The 19,299-nt window shown below is 47.2% G+C and overlaps 1 protein-coding gene across 3 annotated transcripts in view; it reads left to right on the top strand.

The window, feature by feature from the left end:
- Positions 1 to 16,022: 16,022 nt before the first annotated feature.
- AMOTL1 (angiomotin like 1) overlaps positions 16,023 to 19,299 on the top strand; it is a 161,462-nt gene continuing 158,185 nt past the window's right edge. For 2 of the 3 annotated variants that reach the window (XM_019530315.1, XM_019530314.1), the window contains exon 1: positions 16,023 to 16,121. The gene's annotated coding sequence lies outside the window, so the exon portion shown is untranslated. The remainder of the gene's footprint in view (positions 16,122 to 19,299) is intronic. The other variant, XM_019530313.1, reaches the window with a different exon arrangement.

Raw genomic sequence — 19,299 nt, 5'->3', positions numbered from 1 at the left:
CTAGTCCTGACCCAGTAAATAGTTTAAGTAGAAAACATCCCCTTGGCCCTACCAGTGCCCCTCACTCCCACCCCACAGCCCTCCCACCCCACAGCCCTGCTAGTGCCCCTCACTCCTGACCTGCGCCCCCTTACCCCCAGGACCCTCCCCAGGGGGTAGGTGTGTAGGTCAGGGTGGGGGGAGCATGGGGAGGCATGTGACCCCCTGTAATAGGGGGCCTTCTTGGGGCTGATCTACCAATGTCCTGCCCACCTGTTCTGGGCCAACTGCCCCCCTTCTTGTCTGCCACACCTTGATGATATCTAATTAAATTGTTAATTAGGTGGGAGGCTGCCCATTTTCTTGCCCCAATGCCAGGGGGCGCTATCTGCAGCTCCATTCCTCTCCTACACCATAGCCTAAGTCTCACAGTGGCATCCACAGTTGTTCATCTCACTGGCCCCACACTGGGCCCCAGAATCCTTCAGTCCAAACCTCTACAAGATCCCTCCACTCAGGCAGCCTACTCTGCCCTCATTCGGGCTGCCTATCTCCCTGAAGCATTTCCCTCTCCAGTGTGGTCCCCCCAGGACCTTTGGCCACACAGACCCTGGCCTTGCCTCCAAGCCCAGTCAGAAACCCCAGGCCCTCAGCTCTGGGCATCCCTTGCAGTGGGTCCCTGGCCCTTTTGACCATTCTGGTCCTGGCCCCAGCATTGACCATCAGGCCTCTGAGCCCACTCTCTCTCCTGGGTCTGCCTTCCTGGCCCTACTAGGTATAACCCACCTGGTTGTGGGAGCTGGGGTTACTGAGGTGCCCTAACCAACCTTTCACTGGGGTGGTAACTGGTCTGGTATTTTCTGGTGGCTCCCACACCACTGGGAGTCCCACCAGGCCACCCACTCCCAGCAGGGTGCAGTTTTAGGTCATGCCTAGGACCAGGAGCCTCCTGACCATCCCCTACAGCTCCTGCCTTTACCTCCAGGGATGTTGCATGCAGTCAGGCAAAGTTACTGCCTGCTAATAGCAAACTGCTGTTTATATGGGCAGCCAGAGATCTAAAATGACCACCACAATCAAGCACCTGGTGGCTGCTTGGCTGAGCCCTTAAAGTGGCCGGCACAAACAGTGCCCTGCCACACCCCCCCAGATTTGTGCACCCACAGCAGGCACAGGTGATGTAAAAATTGCGGTTCGTTTCTTTTGGAGACTCGCAAATAATAATTCTCAGGCACACACTATTAGCAGCACAAAAAGTGTATTTGCAAATAGGGTCAGAGCAGAGACAGAAAGTCTCAGATTGCTTCGCCCACGAGGAAACCCGCAGCAGGCACTATATACTCTCTCTCCTGGGCACGTGTGCAGAAACAGGAACTCTTACAGCTCATTTCCGGTTCATACAAACATACATGTGATTACGTCACTTCATCCGTCGCATGTGCATTATAATTAACTACTTAAGTATGTGGGGCGGATAGGCATATATGCATTAGCTAATTACGCACGCTCAGAAAGCTCTCTACGTCACCAAGAGTTGAAATCCCCCCCCCTTTCAAGGACACAGTCAGTTGAATTCCAGCTTCTGTAATCTGCATGTGAATTGCCAGGGGGAGTGTGAGGGTAGAGAGTGATTTAGTATAAGAAAAACTAGCAAATTGGCCAAAAGCGGGGGGAGGAATGTCCTTGGTGGTGTTTTCTTATCAGGTACGAGATGCAAACTGTGCAGTTCTAACAACACTCTATTCATTATGCGTTTCTAATAATATTTCTAACACAGAGATGCAGCTTGGCTGAACCAGCATGGGCAGGACCCAGCACAGGAGGGCAGAGTGGGGTGGTGAGACTCATTGCTGCCACTGCTGTTGCTGAGACCCCCATGCCAGCCACGCTGTCAGCAACCTGAGGAGTAACAGATGGGGGGCAGGGGGTTTCTGCACTGCCCTCCCCTCCTCCTGCTACCAGCCACTCATACGCCAAGCCATGGCTCTACCCCACCACCGTGGCCCAGCCATTGCTGCTGCTCCACCTGCTGGGTTGGGCTGGCTGGGGTTGGGGACTGGAGGACCTAGACACTGCATCCTTTTATAGGATATCAGATCTCTTCTAGTAATTTTTCATAAGGGGGCTTCTGCTGCTTCACAACCCCTCATCCTTGCAACTGGAGCAAAGATTTGGCCTTACAAACTCCCATCCCTGAGCCATGAGCATGAGTTGCCCCAAGAGAGGCCTAACTACTGGGCCCCGAAGTCTTCCATCCCTTTTCTCTGCCAGAGCTTCTCAACAAGCACTAGGGCTACTGCCGTGCAGTCATTTCCCAGCCTGATACCCCCACTAACAGCCTCCTCTTTCATTCTGCCTCTTTTATTCTTAACTCGCCCTTTTGAGAAGTGAAGATTAGCTGATTTGAATCTTAATAATCCCATTTACTTCCATTTATACTACAGACTTTGGTTTGAGCTGAGCACAAAAAGAATTTTTTCCTATAACAGTAGCAGAGAAGCCTCATAAATCTGCTCTCGAGCTTCAATGAGCAGAGATCATTGTGGCTGAAGCATGGGAGCCTTGAAAGCCAGGCTAGTAGAGGATAAACCCAAAAATGACATCTTAGAAGCACCTCTGGCACCTGTGTTTGCTGATCAAGTTATTTAGGAAAAAAACCCAGCCAGAGATGGAAAGAAATTTGGTGCCCAGAACAAGGTTAACAAGCATTAGTTTCTCCAAGGCTTTCCCTCCCTCTGAAGCATCACGTGCAGCACAAAAACTGCTGGAAGCAGAATGCAAGGCTAACTAGATCGAAGTATTCATCCAGGGACCTGGAAGATTATATGGTTTGAGGCTCAGGCATGGATTTGTGCCAGCAAGGAACTGCTCAGTCATGCGACTACAGATACCTAAGGGCTGACATCTTGCAGCCATCCCTTGAGAGAAAGGAGTGTGTTATCTAAATGGAGTCAGAACTCTTGGTAGAGGTGATATCTTTTATTAGACCAACTAAATAGCTGCAAAAAAAAATCTTTATTTGCAAGCTTTCAGAATTACATGCCCTTCCTCAGGCAAAGGAGAATGCATAGATGGTAACATTTCTTCCAGGTAGAAATGAAACTTCATATTGCACAGGAGAATAGAAAGATGTTATAGGCTTACCCGGGTGGAAAAGTTCATTTTGTGCAAATTATCTAAATGAAAAGCTCTGAGATGCTGTGTATCCCAGCTTTCTAATGGCATGATGTGTAAGGGCTCAATCGTACTGTCAGCAAAACCCGAGTTAGCTGCCCAAACAGGAAAGGATAGCTTGGTCTTGTGTTGTGGGCACTAGCCGTGATAATATAAGTCAAGAGACACAGGAGTGCCAGTAGAAAATGTATTGCTTCTGCAGAAGGGCAGACTCCTGTCTTAAGGACCAAGAGCTACGCCTGAGAGGGGTTGAACTCTCTATATCTATATGTTTGTCTTACATATGGTATAATGGGGTTAGTCATCGTTACATATTTATCTGTTAGTTATAATTATCTCTTGTGATTGTCATCATCGTAAGGGCATCTTCCTCTTTTCAGTTGAGGGCGCCTTCCTCTTTCCAGTTGGGTCAGGGTCGAGCCTCAGAATAGATGTCTTCTGTATTAGCACTTACATTTTCGTAAGATTATATTTAGTATTAGTATTACACAACTTAGTCATATATGCTTGGATTAAAACTGCCTACTAGTCAATTTGTTAGACAAATATTTAAAATACTGAACTTATGAACTACTTATGCTTGAACTTATGACTTACTCAATTAAGCAAGTTAGCCTATCTCTTATATCAGTACCTGGCGGTTCTTGGATGAGAGGAGGGAGACGAGCAAAACCCCTGCCACCTCAATTCTGGGGCTGCTCTAAATGGGGTTAGCTTGCAGTTTATTATTTGTAGTTATCCCGTTGGCCCAGAATTACCAGAGGGCAATGTAATGTTTGCACTATGAGCGGGAACGGGAAAAGTGGGGTACAGAGCCAGTTTACTTAGCCTGATGCCAGCTGAAGGTTTCCCCCTTTGAGGGGACAAAGGAGATTTGGTGAAGCTTGATCTGCTCCTTCAGTCTGTTTCAGTTGGTTTGCAACACCTGCTAAAGTCCTGTCGGAAATGCACTGACGAGACCAGAAGCAAGATGGTGGTTAAAATGATGTGATCCTAAAGCCTTGATGTCTCATAGCCTGGCTACAATTTTAGCGCAGAACTCAAGGCAGCAGGAACAGTTCCCAAACACTAGTTTGGGATATTTCCATCCACTTTGCCATCCCTTGTCCAACCCAAAAGAAGGGCAGTTCAGAAGGTTCTGATACAACTGCTTTACCTCAGGACCAAAAGCATTTCTCCCCTTACCCGGTTTGAGGAGATCCTGCACGCATGTATCCTAGCCCTGGAGAACGTAGGCTCCAGGTTATTTTTCTCCTTGATCTAATCCATAGCTATTGCAAGCTTCAAAGACCATGGCTAGGAAAGGAAAGCTAACCACGCTCCTTAGGATTTTCCAAAACCCACAGATCTATGGGATAGAGAGAGGAAGAGCCACTATCTTCAAGAGAGCTATTTGTGGAGGCTGTAGTCCTAAAGCAGGCTATGTGCCTCATGGTTATTTCATCAGCATCCCACCTTGAAATGCAAAGGATGGGAGGGAAAATTTGGATTGACTTGTAATTTTATGCCTTATTCTTCTTAAAGGCAGGTTACAGCGTTATAAATCTGTTCTGTAGTTAATGACTCACTTCTTGAAGCACTTCAACGACATCCTCAAGGCCATCTTGAAAAAAAATTCAACTTCAGCATCAACTTGTGGATGACTACCATCCAAGACTGCCCCCAACTGAGGAAGAATCTGCTGCAAGGATCTCAGTACTTTGAAACTTTAAACACATTTATAAAGGCATTTATACACATACTTTTTTTCCTGCGACGCACCAGAGATCTGCCACTCTGAGGGGTTTCAGATCAAAAGTGTGCCACCGCCATTTTGTCAGCGCTAACGTGCATTTCACAACTTATACAACTGCAAGAATCGCAGTGCTGGGCGCTTTTTAAAGGTCCCATTTGGGACCAACTCAAGAAGCCAGAGCCACCCCTCCTTCACAGAAACATGTGTCTGAGTGCAACAGAATCTGTCAATCCTCATCAGCTATCTTTGGACCCACAGATAAGACAAGCATGAAAAATAATCATCCTCGACTGTGAGGGATTGCTGAAGGAGAATGAATGACTCACTTGTATAAAATACAAGGAATTATTTGAATTGTGCAATATCTGCTGATCACCTTTTTAAAGATGGTTTCAGCTTGCCTTGTTGTTTATGTAGGAGTAAATGTGACTATGCCCGAAGCTGACTGATAACATCTCAGCACAGGTACGTAGACTAGAGAAGAGCTCCTGCATGCCCGCGCCAGTAGGTAGAAAAGATTGTCAGGATCCTGTGGGCAATGTAATTACAGCTGTGGGACATGGATTTTTCCTGTTATGAGCCCAACCATAAACCCCATTTGCAAATGTCCTAAACCTACAGTTAGGGTTGGAGCTGGATTCCTATTTAAACATGGTGCTTTTCTTAGACTCTCCAAGAGTATAAACCAATATCTCAGAGCTGAACTCTGACAGACAGTCGAATTTGAATCTACCTCTGAACCTTCTCTAGTTTCTTGTCTGTGAGATCACAAATGGCATCAGCATTTTTTAAGCTCCCAAGGTCTGTGATTAGAAATGTGCTTCCTTATCTGAAACCATAAGGGGACAGGATAATTATCTTGCTCTTTTTCTGATCTGTCCATGTCCAGATTCATACTGGGCAAGTATTTGGGTAAATTAGGAGTGACTCCACTGAAATCAGTGAAGCTACCCTGATGCAGTGTTGACATATAGTGCTGGAACAGCCCCTGACAGGCAGTGCTCCCTGCTTAGGTGATGGGCAGAGGGGCCAGGCGGGAGCGCTGGTGCCCCCGCCACAAGTGCCGGCTGGGGAGTGGGGGCACCAGGTGAAGCACTGCTGGCACTTCCAGGAGTGCTGCCCATGCTTCCCAGTTGGTGAGATTGGCTGTGGGGGGACCCCTCCCCCACATCACTGACTGGCCACTGGGAGGGGGGTGCACATGCCCCCTCTGACTCAAGTGGCACCAGTCACTCATGCCCTGATGTAAAACTTGGGTCTGTGCAATCAGAACTAGACTCGCTCTTTTTGATCAAGGAAAGTTTCTCCTTTCATACGACAGACTGGACGAATTATTGCTCTAAGCTCAGATCTGTCATTATGTTCTGCAAGTGTCCAAGTAGGAGATTGTGTGGGAGAGAGCTTGGGGTCCATGAGCTGTGAAACTTGTTGACCACTCTGAGTTGAGAACTGACTTTGCCTGGCTCCAAAGGAAACTATGGCCATTGTCCAGAATGTGGTCCAGGCCATAATTTGACTTTCAACATGCTGTTTAAAATGTTAACTTTGTCTCCCTTCTCGGTCCCTTTTCCAGACATTTCATTGTTAATTGGAGCTGCTCAAAAATGTAGAAATGGCACTAAAAAGTGGAGGGAGCAGGCCTGTGAACAACCCCCTTCCCTCCTTGGCATGTGCTGCTGTGAAGAGATCTGGCACAGGATTCTCATTCTAACGAAGCACAGAATCAAAATGCTTTAAATTCTGTGCTAAAATTGGCAACTCCTGGCAGTTGCTGCCAACTCTGCATGTGGGAGAGGATGATAATGATGTCCTAAATTAATTCTCTGTCCAAGTTGGTTCCTTGCACAATTCTGGCAGTAAACTGGAATGTCAGATCTGAATCAGCCTGTCCTGCCTTCTCCCTGCTTGTGTGTGTCAGTGATATAGCCTGAATATTTCACTGTAACACACATATACAAACAAATTTGTTGACATTAACTGTCATCCTGAGTGGCAATATCTGAACCAACTCTTCCCCTTCCTATGCTTGGTCATTTGAGACCAGGGTTGAGACACATTGGTGGAGCAAGACTGGCATAACTGAAACTTTTATGTCTTGGATTGTACCTCTTGCAAGGATAGAAAATGTCAAACAGTGAAGTTCTCTGGCATGTGTTCAGACAAGATGAATGTGATGGTCCCATTTGCCTTAGTATCGGTGTATGAGATGGACTGGTTTTTCTGAAGTATTCGACTTGTAGAGGAGATCCAGGGTAGAAGTGTGTTGGCAAAGCAGAAAGTGGAAGCTTGTGCTACTGGCACCTAGATTTATCTGTGGATAAATGGAGGGCTTCAGTCTTCAGGAATGTCCATGCAGTTCATTCCACAACATTAAATGTACTTAATATTCCATTTTAATTAAAGAAGTAGGGAAAGGGAGAGAGAAAAAAAAAACTTTTGGAGATTGCCTTGGGCTGTCTAAACTTCACTCACACAAAAGTGTTCCACAAGTCCTTCCATAGATTCATAGATGTTAGGGTTGGAAGGAACCTCAACAGACCATCAAGTCTGACCCCCCACCTAGGCAGAAAAGAGTGCTGGGGTCAGATAACCCCAGCTAGATGCCTATCCAGCTTTCTCTTAAAGACCCCCAAGGTAGGGGAGAGCACCACCTCCCTTGGAAGCCCATTCCACATATTGGCCACCCTTACCGTGAAAAAGTTTTTCCTGATATCCAGCCTAAATCTGCTCTCTGTCAGTTTGTGACCATTGTTCCTTGTTACCCCAAGAGGCGCCCTGGTGAACAAAGCATCTCCAATCCCTCACCCCATTAGGGTACCCCCTAATGAATTTGTAGGCTGCTGCAAGATCACCTCTCAGCCTTCTCTTGTGGAGGCTGAAGAGGTCCAGGTCCCTCAGTCTCTCCTCATAGGGCTTGTCCTGTAAGCCCCTAACCATACAAGTGGCCCTCCTCTGGACCCTCTCAAGTCTATCAACATCCTTCTTGAAATACGGTGCCCAAAACTGGATAAAGTATTCCGACTGCGGTCTGACCAATGCCACATAGAGGGGAAGTATCACCTCCTTGGATCTATTTTCATGCAACTGCTGATGCACGATAAAGTGCAGCTAGCTTTGCTGATGATTTCGTCACACTGATGACTCCTGTTCATCCTGGAGTCCACTATGACTCCGAGATCCCTTTCTGCTTCTGTGCTGCTGAGAGGGTCACTTCCCCCTAGTAGATGTGCTGGATATTTTTGCACCCAAGGTGCAGCACTCTGCACTTGTCCTTGTTGTACTGCATCCTATTGTGTACTGCCCAGTTTCTAACCTGTCCAGGTCTGTCTGCAATCGTTCCCTACCCTCCAGAGTGTGCGCTTCACTGCACAATTTAGTATCATCCGCAAACTTGGACAGAGTACACTTCACACCCTGGTCCAAGTCACTGATGAAGATATTGAAAAGTCCAGGTCCAAGGACCAAACCCTGTGGGACCTCACTACCCACATCCTTCCAGGTTGATACTGACCCATCTACTACCACTCTCTGGGTGCAACCACTAAGCCAATTTGTCACCCACCGGACCATGTAAACACCTGTGTCACAGCCTCTTAATTTATTTATGAGAATAGGATTTGATACCGTATCAAAGGCCTTGCTAAAGTCCAAGAAAATGACATCCACCTCTACTCCTGCATCTAAGCATTTTGTGACCCTGTCATAAAACGAAACCGGATTGGTCAGGCATGATCTACTTGCTACAAATCTATGCTGGTTTCCCTGCTGCATTATTTTTCCTGCTGGACTTCCATGAATATGATCCTTCATAATCTTTTCAAAGACCTTTCCAAGGATGGAGGTGAGACTGACTGATCTATAATTACTTGGATCCTCCTTCCTCCCCTTCTTGAAAACAGGGACCACATTGGTCCTTTTCCAGTTCTCTGGGACCTGACCTGAGCACCATAAGTGCTCAAACAGCCGTGCCAGTCGTTCTGCTATGACACCGGCCAATTCCTTCAGTACCCTTGGATGCAGCTTATCCAGGCCTGCTGACTTGAAGACATCCAGTCCATCCAAGTGACTCTGCACCAAGTCAGTGTCGACATTTGGTAGGCTTGTGTCCCTCTGATGCCCATCCATCTTACTATACTTCCTAAACAGAGGAAGATACAGTCCCTGCTTCAAGAAGTATGGTCTAAGGAAGCAAAGCTGAAGGGTTAGGGAAGCGATGCAAACTTTAAGTCAAGTGATCAGGGAGATCATAGCCACATGGCTTAATACAGGAAACACTTGGTATTCGCAGGTTCAGCATTCACGGTTTCAAATATTAGTGAATGCCGAACCCACACTTTTTAAACACTTACCAGAGCTACTCAGGAGCTCTGTGCTTGCTGCCACTGGGCTCCTGCCAGTGCCCTCGGGCTCCCGCCAGTACCACTGGTGCCGTGTCCCCCCCCGCTGCCACCAGGGGCACTGCATTCATGAATGCAGTGTCCTATTTGTGGATTTTGCTATTCGTGGGGATCACAGGAATGTATCCCCCACAAATGGCGAGGGTTGCCTGTAGTCACAAATTTGCTGAATTTATTTTTAGTAATGGCTGTCTAAAATCCCTTCCTCTTTCCACAGTTCCTACCCCTCCCTTCTCTTACCCCCCCATCAGTTCCATTATCTCTTCTTCCACATTTGATCTTTTCCCTCAACATAATTTCATAAATGTAAAAGCCAGAAAGGAACAATAAAGTATCTAGTCGATCTCCTGCCCCATGCAGACCCAAAAATTCCATCTTAAGCATTATTATTTCATCTCTAATTCCCCCAGGAATTATTAACAACATAGATGTCTATACATGATTTATTTGTTTTTCTTTTTCAGCTTGTCTATGACCTGGAAGCGTTACCAAGAGATTTTTAGCCTAGACAGCCTAAAGGCAGCATAGCATCAGGTTTTCTTTGCCTGTGTCCTAGACGAATCAGATTAGATTCAGCACCAGTCAGGATTACTTGCCTCTACCTTCTCTACTATTTAGTGAATTATCAAACAAGGGACTCTTATTTATTTTAGAAAGATATAGCCAGATCCCAAACTACTGTAAATCAATGTATTTCCAGTGCAGTCAGCATCTTTTATCAGGTGAATTTCCTACCATGTGTATTAATAATAAGCACAAGAATCAGTTCCAGCTTCCTCAGCAGCTCCTGTGATTTAGCTGTGTATAATTTAAAAATATATTTTGCAACATATTTCATCCTCTCAACTATCTGCATCCCACCAACTTGGAACAGCCAGTTGACAACTTCCTTTGTAAAAGTTTTCTTTCTTCTCGGTACACTCACTCATCTTCGGAGGTCAATAAATTCTTTGAATTTGGCATGGATGTCCTTCTCCAGCCTAGGAAAGCCATTTATTAGAGTGCCTTTCATTGCTGCTTAGCATAATGTCCTGTGGGGCATCTAGGGAGGGAGCAGGGAGCAAACTAAGCCCGCCAAGGGATGGGGGGACCACTGCCACTGCTGGCCCACCAAGTAGCCCTTGCAAAGCCAGCAGGCCAAGGCATGTAAGGGATCCCACTCCAGCCCCAGCCCTGGAACAAAATGTAGGCAAATATCTACGATGTCACTGGGATAACGGAGACCTGGTGGGACTCCACCCATGACTGGACCACAGGTATAGATGGCTATACTGTACAGGAGGGATCAAGTGGACAAAAGGGGCGGGGGCATAGCTCTCTATGTCAAGGAAAGCTATGTGTCCCTGCAAGCTGACATTGGCACCCATGGTGGATGACTTGAGACCCTCTGGGTTAAAATCTGTGGGGAACACGGTGCAGGGGATACTATGGTGGGGGACCCCCTACTCAGAGTCAGGACCTCGACCAGGAGTTCAGCAGGGAATTGGCTGAGGCCGCACAATCCCAGTGCATGGCTGTCATGGGAGACTTTAACTACCCAGACATCTCGTGGGAGGAGTGCTCAGCCAAATCCGAGCAGTCACAAAGCTTTCTCTCATGTGTGGACAACCTCTATCTGACACAGGAAGTCTATGGGCGACAAGAGGTAAAGCGCTGCTTGACCTCATACTGGCAACCTAACAATCGAAGGGAAGCTGGGTGACAGTGATCATGACCTGATCACCTTCACCATCTGCCATAAAGCTGACAAGTCAGTCAGTTGTACAGAAGTCCTCAACTTCAGGAAAGCTGACTTTGACAAGCTAAAGAGGCTTGTCTGAGAGGCCCTAAAAGGCCACAACCCGATGGAGAGGGGAGTTCAGGACAAGTGGTTACTCCTCAAGGGAGCAATCCTGGGTGTGCAAGCAAAGTCCATCCTATCTCAGAGGAAAGGCAGAAAAAGGGCACAGCAGCCCCCTTGGCTCTCCAGGGAACTGGAGGACCTCTTACGTCTTAAAAGGAAGACCTATAAAGGATGGAGGACTGGAACTGACACCAAGGAGGAATACTCTGCTTTAGTCCAGACTTGCAGAGAGCAAATCAGGAAAGCCAAGGCTGCAATGGAACTCCAGCTAGCTACAAATATCAAGGAAAATAAAAAGTCCTTTTTTAGATATGTGGGGAGCCGGAGGAAAAGCAAGGGCAACACTGGACCCCTGCTAAACCAGATGGGGCAACTGACAACTGATGCCCAGGAAAAAGCGAACTTGCTAAATGGGTACTTTGCATCAGTTTTTCATCAGCCCCATGGGACAGCCCTGCCCACTATGGGTCAGGGAGGCCTGGACGAGGGAGATTCCTTGCCCTCCATCAAAGATGACCTCGTGAAGGAACACCTCGACAGGCTGGATATCTTCAAATCAGCTGGCCCTGATTGGTTACACCCAAGGGTACTCAGGGAGCTGGCGAGCATCATAGCTCAGCCACTGGCATGGATCTTTGAGAGTTCTTGGTGCTCCAGTGAAGTGCTCGATGATTGGAAGAGGGCCAATGTGGTGCCTATCTTCAAGAAAGGGAGGAAAGTAGATCTGGCAAACTACAGGCCCATCTGCCTGACCTTTATCCTGGGGAAGGTCTTGGAAAAGATTATCAAGTAGGCCATCCTTAACAGACTAGCTGAAGACAATATCCTGAGGGATACCCAGCACAGGTTTGTTGTGGGTAGGGCTTGCTTGACCAATCTCATTTACTTTTATGACCAGGTGACTTATCACCTGGACAAGGGGGAAGAGATCAACGTTGTATATCTTGACTTTAAAAAAGTCTTCGATCTGGTATCCCACGATCACCTCTTGGATAAACTGGCTAACTGTGGCCTTGATGTCACCACAATCTGCTGGCTGGGGAACTGGCTCCGCGGTAGGACCCAGAGGGTGGTGGTCGATGGGAGCCAATCGTCTTGGTGCACTGTGACCAGTGGGGTCCCACAAGGCTCTGTCCTAGGGCCTATACTGTTTAACATCTTCATCAATGATATGGACATTGGTGTTAGAAGTGGACTGGCCAAGTTCACTTACGACACCAAACTCTGGGGTAAAGCATCCACACCTGAGGACAGGAGGGTGATCCAGGCAGATCTGGATAGACTCATGAAATGGGCGGACGAGAACCTGATGGTGTTTAGCACCAAAAACTGCAAAGTTCTCCACCTTGGGAGGAAAAACCTGCACTATGCTTATAGGCTTGGTAGTGCTATGCTGGTTAGCACTACAGATGAAAGGGACTTGGGGGTCATGGTTGACCACAAGATTTCATAGACATCAGGGCTGGAAGGGACCTCGGGAGATCATTGAGTCCAGCCCCCTGCCCAAAGGGCAGGAAGTCAGCTGGGGTCATAGGATCCCAGCAAGATAAGCATCCAATTTACTCTTGAAGGTGTTCAATGTAGGTGCTTGAACTACCTCCGCTGGCAGACTGGTCCAGACCTTGGGGGCTCGGACAGTAAAGAAATTCTTCCTTATGTCCAGCCTGAAATGGTCTTGCAGGAGTTTGTGACCGTTTGACCTCGTCATCCCTTGGGGCGCTCTGGTGAACATGGACATGAGCCTTCAGTGTGATGCTGTGGCTAGTAAAGCGAGCAAAACGCTGGCTTGCATCCATAGATACTTCTCAAGCAGATCCCGGGATGTCATTCTTCCAGCGTACTTGGCCTTGGTGAGGCCGCAGCTGGAGTACTGCGCTGAGTTTTGGGCTCCGCAATTCAAAAAGGATGTGGAGAAGCTTGAGAGGGTGCAGAGGAGAGCCACACGCATGATCAGAGGGCAGGAAAACAGATCTTACGATGAGAGGCTGAGAGCCATGGGGCTATTCAGCCTGGAAAAGCACAGGCTCAGGGGTGATCTGGTGGTCACCTATAAGTTTTTCAGGGGTGCTCATCAGAATCTGGGGGAATGACTGTTCACCAGAGCACCCCAAGGGATGACAAAATTGAACAGTCACAAACTCCACTGTGACCGGTTCAGGCTGGACATAAGAAAGAACTTCTTCATTGTCTGAGCCGCCAAGGTTTGGAACAGACTGCTGCCCGAGGCGGTTCAAGTGCCCACTTTGAACACCTTCAAAACACATTTGGATGCTTATCTTGCTGGGATCCTATGATCCCTACTGATTTCCTGCCCCTGGGGCAGGGGGCTAGACTCAATGATCCTCTGGGGTCCCTTCCAGCCCGTATGTCTATGAAATCTATGAAGGTGGAAGGAACTGTAAGTGGGTGCATGGCGCAGGACAAGGGGGAGCGGCTCTTGCTGCTGTTCACACCCTGGGAAGGCTGCAGGCTGGGGAGCTGCATCAGGCTCTTCCTGGGTGACGTGGGCCCCTGGATCTGCACACAGGATGAGAATAGGCTGCCACTGCAGGCTGGGGCTGGCAGTGGCACTGGGGTCTCCCTGCTGCTGAGGGTGGGCAGTGACGCTGGGAGGGGGGCTGCTGCCACTCCAAAATTTGCCATAGCCCTCCCAACCTGCCTTTCCAGTGCTGCTGCCAAGCACCAGGAAGAGCCCAGTGACACTGCCAGCCTGAGCCTGCAGTGACATCCTGCTCTTATCCCGCATGCTGATACAGGGGTACATGCCCCCTGGGAAGAGCCTGGCATAGCCTCCCAGCCTGCAGCCCTCCCAGAGTGTGCATAGCAGCAAGACCTGCGCCCCCCTGTCCTGTGCCCTGCACCCACTTACAGTTCCCTCTGCCTTGCTCCCTGCTGCAGCTCCAGGATAGGCCGACAGGTTTTGCCGCATCCCTTGTCCTGCCCCTTCCCTAGTTCCAGCCTGACTCCCTCCCTCACCGCTGTGGGAACATATCCCTATTTCTTACATTATAAACTGGGTTCCCTTTATGCAAATTCAATTTATGTACAGTTTTCCGGGAATGCATATACTGCATAAATCGAAGGAAACCTGTACCTGGAAGTCTTACCAAAGACTTTCTAGCCCACACACCCTAAAGGCAGCATAGCACCAGGTTTTCTTTGCCTGTGTCCTACATGACTTAGCCTAGATTCATCAGAATGACTTGTCTCTACCTTCTCTCCTAGGCAGGGCCTATTCTGTGACCCACTGAAGTGAATAAGCTTTGGATCAGGGCAATAGGAACGCCTGTACATATGACAGGGGTTTAGTCCTCAGGGTTTTATTTTATGCCATCTAAATTGAAACGGTGGGTTTTTAATTGAAACCCACTATTTCAAATTTTCTGTCACTTTACAATGAGGGGCCTGATCCTTTTTTTTATCAATGCTGGAGCCTGCCCACAGCTTGGGGGAGGGCAAGCTGCTAGTGAGCCACGCAGCCCCTGATCTGCACTAGTCCTTCCCTTCACGAGGATGGTGCCCTCTGGGGCTGCCCAAGTGGGCTACTAGTGGGCAGGTGCTGCCCCAGCTGAGGCAGCACCTGGCCTGCTAGCAGTCTGTCCAGCCAGCCCCAGGGGGTGATGCTGCTGCAGAAGGAAGGACAGGGCCACCCCTCAGCTCAGGGGCCTCTTGGCCCTCTGGCAGCTGTCCCCCAGCTGTGGGAGAGGTGGACAGGTTCCACCAAAAAAAACAACAAAAAAAGATCGGGCCCCTCACTGCTTCTGCCTTCAGCAGGTTTCTGTGGCATGCAGGATGGCTGGGGCCACCTGGGAACAGGCTGGTTTGCCCCCGGGGTAGCACAGGAAGGTGGCAGGAGGAAGGATGGGTTTGCTGGTGGTGGGGATAGTGCACAGGGCTCTGGAAGCCCAGGTGGGCTCAGGCAAGTGTTGGATTGGGTGTCTCCAAGCTGGGGCAGCACCTGGCCAGATAGCAGCCCACCTGGACTTGCAGTACTCCATGCACCGTTCCCACTGCCAGTAAATTCAACCAGCCTTCTGCCACCTTCCTGTGCTGCCCCAGGGGCAGGCCAGCGTATTCCTGGGTGGCCCCAGGTGTCCTGCACACTGCAGGAACCTGCTGCAGGCAGAAACAGCAAGGGGCCCAATCCTTCTTTTCTGTGGAGCCTGCCCACCTCTCCTACAGCCAGGGACCAAGCTGACAGCTGCATCATTGCAATTTGCAACATTGCAAACTAAAATACATCCAGATGTAGTTTACTTTGTAATGATGCAAACTCATTTAAAACCACCAAAACTCTTGCATGTGTATAGTGTGACACCATTAAGCCACACAAAGTGATATTTTTGTCATGTGTACAAGCACCCTACTACTTCAAGTACTTTAGGAAATGCTTATTTGCTTTACCTCTCAGTGTGGAATATATAAGAGCTAAAGACAAGCCAGTGGCTCTGTAAATTAGTGGTTGGGCATATATGAATTAGAAATACCCCTTTAAATAACAGAATCATTTTAATACTACCCCTCCATTAGGCAGGGGGCTCAACCAAATGACCTATGGATGTCCCTTGCAGCCCTACTTCTCTATGATTTTAACAATTTTTATGATTACTGGTAAATGTCAGCTTCTCACAAGAATTCTTTCTACCTTCAGTATACAAATGGTTCTTTTCTTTCCCCTTCTGTACTTCCAGTGGCTTAATTAGTTAAAGATAAGTATATAACTTAGGAAAATGAATCCAAACTCCCAGTACTCTTAATACCAATAGGTAGTTTGTAGTAATTTGAAGCTCTTTGAATGCAAGAGAACAGTTGAATTCCAGTGCATAACTTATACAAAACTAAGCAAGTCCAGGCAATGGCTTGCATAGTTTTCATAGAGCCCTCACTGGATGAGGAACAAATACCTCAGCAAGAGAGTAATCTTTCCACCTTGCAGTATCAGGGTAAAGACAGTGAGTGCCAAAGAAGTTTCACGACAGATGCTTGGAGTAAGGTAAGATTTACCGTTTGTATTCTATGCTTTTTGAAAGGTCTTGTCCAAATCAAAGTGGAACATTTCCTACTGAGAATACAGAAAGGAGCCATGTGCTTTCTGGTGATGTATGCTTTTAGTTCACAAAAGTGCCACTGAGAAATTATCATCTCTTTAATAGATAAGCAAAGACTGGGTGTAAAATGAATTGGCATTAATCAAACTGTGAATACCACTGGCTGAATTAACGATAATGGGTGAGGATCTAGTAGCTGGTGCTTATTATTTGTTCAGAATGAGCAGCATGCTCGCTTCTAAATGAGAGACAAAAGAAAATGTGGTTTGCTCTGAAGATCTTAATATCCAAATAAGGGTTTTAGAGTCTGATTTTAAAGTGTACAGCCTCTGATATGGAAAGGAAATGCAAACAGATGAATTAAAAGTGTCCAGGTTTGCACTTCCATAAAGTTTATTGTAAAGGAACTTTCAAATTGAAAAAATTCAGAACAAACTGATGAACAAAATACCTGACAGTCCTACCAGCTCCAGAGAGACATCTGCTATTTTCCATGACTTTTTGTAAGATTGTGGTTCATTCCACTTCCTGGTCCTCATTTTCATGCTGAACAACAGGCTGCTTCTCTCCACCTCTGAGGTGGCTACATTTCTGTGGCCTAGTCTGGACCGTCTGTGCGGTTCTTTGGGATTATCTGTGAGGGGATCTTTTGTTCAAGTTTCAGTGTCACTCAGTTGAAGTAAAGAGCAGGAGTAGCAATATCTGGGGTCTGAAATAAGAGCTGATTGCTAGGAACTGCTGGTGTTTTACATAGGCAGCCTGAGATGGATTTGGATGAAGATTGCTTTGTGTACATTTCAAGTCATGCAAAATGGAGAAGTGATTTCAAATTAAATGAAAACACATATTTATTATTTCTTAGATTGTACATGTGTTCTCTAGCTGTGTGGCAACAGGCCAGGTCCTCCCTCCAGTACCAACAGTTAGGGTGACTTAATGTTACCTGACTATACATCGTTCTCCTGGATGCAAATGGAACCAGATTTTCAGCTCCCATTGTGAGACATGGCTAGATACTCAAAAAGGGCCAGCCTCCCATGAGCACCCAGAAATCCTGAAAATCTAGCTTGGGCACGCCATTACTTAGCTCAAGTAAGGATGGCAGAATCTATGCAAGTGTGTTAATAAACACCAGGTGTTCTCAGGAAGGTAATTGCCACTGTAGCTTGTGTATGTTCCTCCCACAAAATCTTCTCATGCTTAAAATGGAGAGCTGCTTATACTCTAAGAAAACAGCTCTTCTCAGATTATTCCTTTCATGAGCCATGTGCGCCCAGGGTGTGCTTTCTCTGGAAAGAGGCTGGGAGGGGAATGCATATTTCAACACAGAATCCTCCGTCCTGTCCCAACATGCACGGGCTTCCTGTGAACTTGTGCCTGTCTCCAGTCCTAGTATTCCCCTCCTGGGGACTGTGATGCCTAATTCTCCGAGTGCTCTTGGCTTCTCCTTTCTCTAGCTGTAATAAGGCCACATTAATTACATATCAGTTCAAGATAACTATCATGAGATCATTCAGTTAACATTGTGATCAGATTCTGGGCCAGTTGGCTCAAACATCGCTCTTTAAGGAACTCCTTAAGAGCAGCTACATAGAACATTTTGAATGATAGCATTAATGAACAGCTCATTAGTCACCTTTTTCGTTTAATTAAAGGAGAACTTCACAGGGAAGGAATATATGAGGCAATAAAAGGCTTCTGAGGAAAATGAAATGAAGAAACCAAATGGAAGTGTTTGATAACTGCAAGATCAGTTTGCTGCCTTGTATATTCTGGCATGAAGAATAGTATTTCTGTTATATGTCTGTGGAAACTCTGCTCAAACACACAATGCTTTTCAAGCTCATGAAGGTCTGTATATTGAGCATTGCTGCTTTCCAGGCCTGATCCAAAGCCCCTTGGCTGGAGTTGTGACTGGATCACACCTATTAACTTGATTTTTTGTGTTCCCCTTGAGGGAGAAGAGTAACTGTTCTAAGGCAGGCTTCAGTAGCTGAATCTGTTCCAAGGGCTGTTCTATCTGCCTGACAGCAGCCTGCAGACACGCTGAAAGATGTGGCTGTACCACATTAACACTTTCAAATTGGACATCTAAGGGTTTTTAAAGTTTATCTGCTTTAATACTGCTGAAATAGGTCAGTAGCAAATTGTCCTTGTGTAGGCACAGCTGCATCCATATGTATAAATACAAAAGTGCTGAGAAAATGTACTCCTGCTCAGCGAAGCACAATAGCTTTTTCCATAGATAGATCTATGATTTTGAAAAGGGAGGTACAGATAGTGTGGTGCCTCATTTTATATAGCACAACAGAGTTTTCTCTAGGCAAAAAGGAATTAGAAGCTTTGCTAACATGCTCGGGGCCCAGGGCTGTATTATTCAGTTTAAGATCAAAGCAAAAATAAATATCACTTTCATTGGAATGTGTATGTATTTCCTATATCATATACTATATTTATTCAAATATAAAATGAGGTTTTTCCCCAATAAGCATGGGGAAAAAAATCCTCATCTTACTTTTGCATACAAGGAAACCTCATTATATAGATTATCTATCATTAAACAGTAGGCCTGTGAGAAGTGGCTAGTATTTGCTTTGGATTTGGATTTGGCTGATTTGGGGGACAGGGATTAAATTCGGTGATTCGAATCGCTGTCCCAAATCAATTTGGCCAGATCTGATTCTGAGATTTGGCCACTGCCGAATTGGCTGAATTTCCAAATTGGCCCCATCCCCTGCCCTTTGTCCCAGCCCTATCAATAGCTGCCCTGTCCAGCCCCACCTCCCAGCAATTTAAAAAAGCCCCCACTCACCGGCTGCTGCCAGATGGGGGGGGCATGATTTCTGCTGCCCCCCACTGTCCCACACCATGTGGGGGGCTCTGCCACAAGCCCCCCCAACCCCTGCCCACTCTCGCAGCCACCCCAGCCCCAGCTCCTGGCTCTTTGAAAAAAAAAGAACAAATGCCCATGCCTGCTATGGGACAGGGAAATCTGGGTGAGGGGGATCCCCTACCCTCCATAAATGCTGACCTCATGAAGGAACATCTTGAGAAGCTGGATACCTTCAAGTCAGCTGGCCCTGACAACCTGCACCCCAGGGTACTCAAGGAGCTGGCGAGCGT

The sequence above is a fragment of the Crocodylus porosus genome, unplaced genomic scaffold (assembly GCF_001723895.1).
Source record: "Crocodylus porosus isolate Cpor-Errol unplaced genomic scaffold, CroPor_comp1, whole genome shotgun sequence".
Classification (NCBI taxonomy): Eukaryota; Metazoa; Chordata; order Crocodylia; family Crocodylidae; genus Crocodylus; species Crocodylus porosus.
This window is presented reverse-complemented; position numbering and strand designations above follow the sequence as displayed.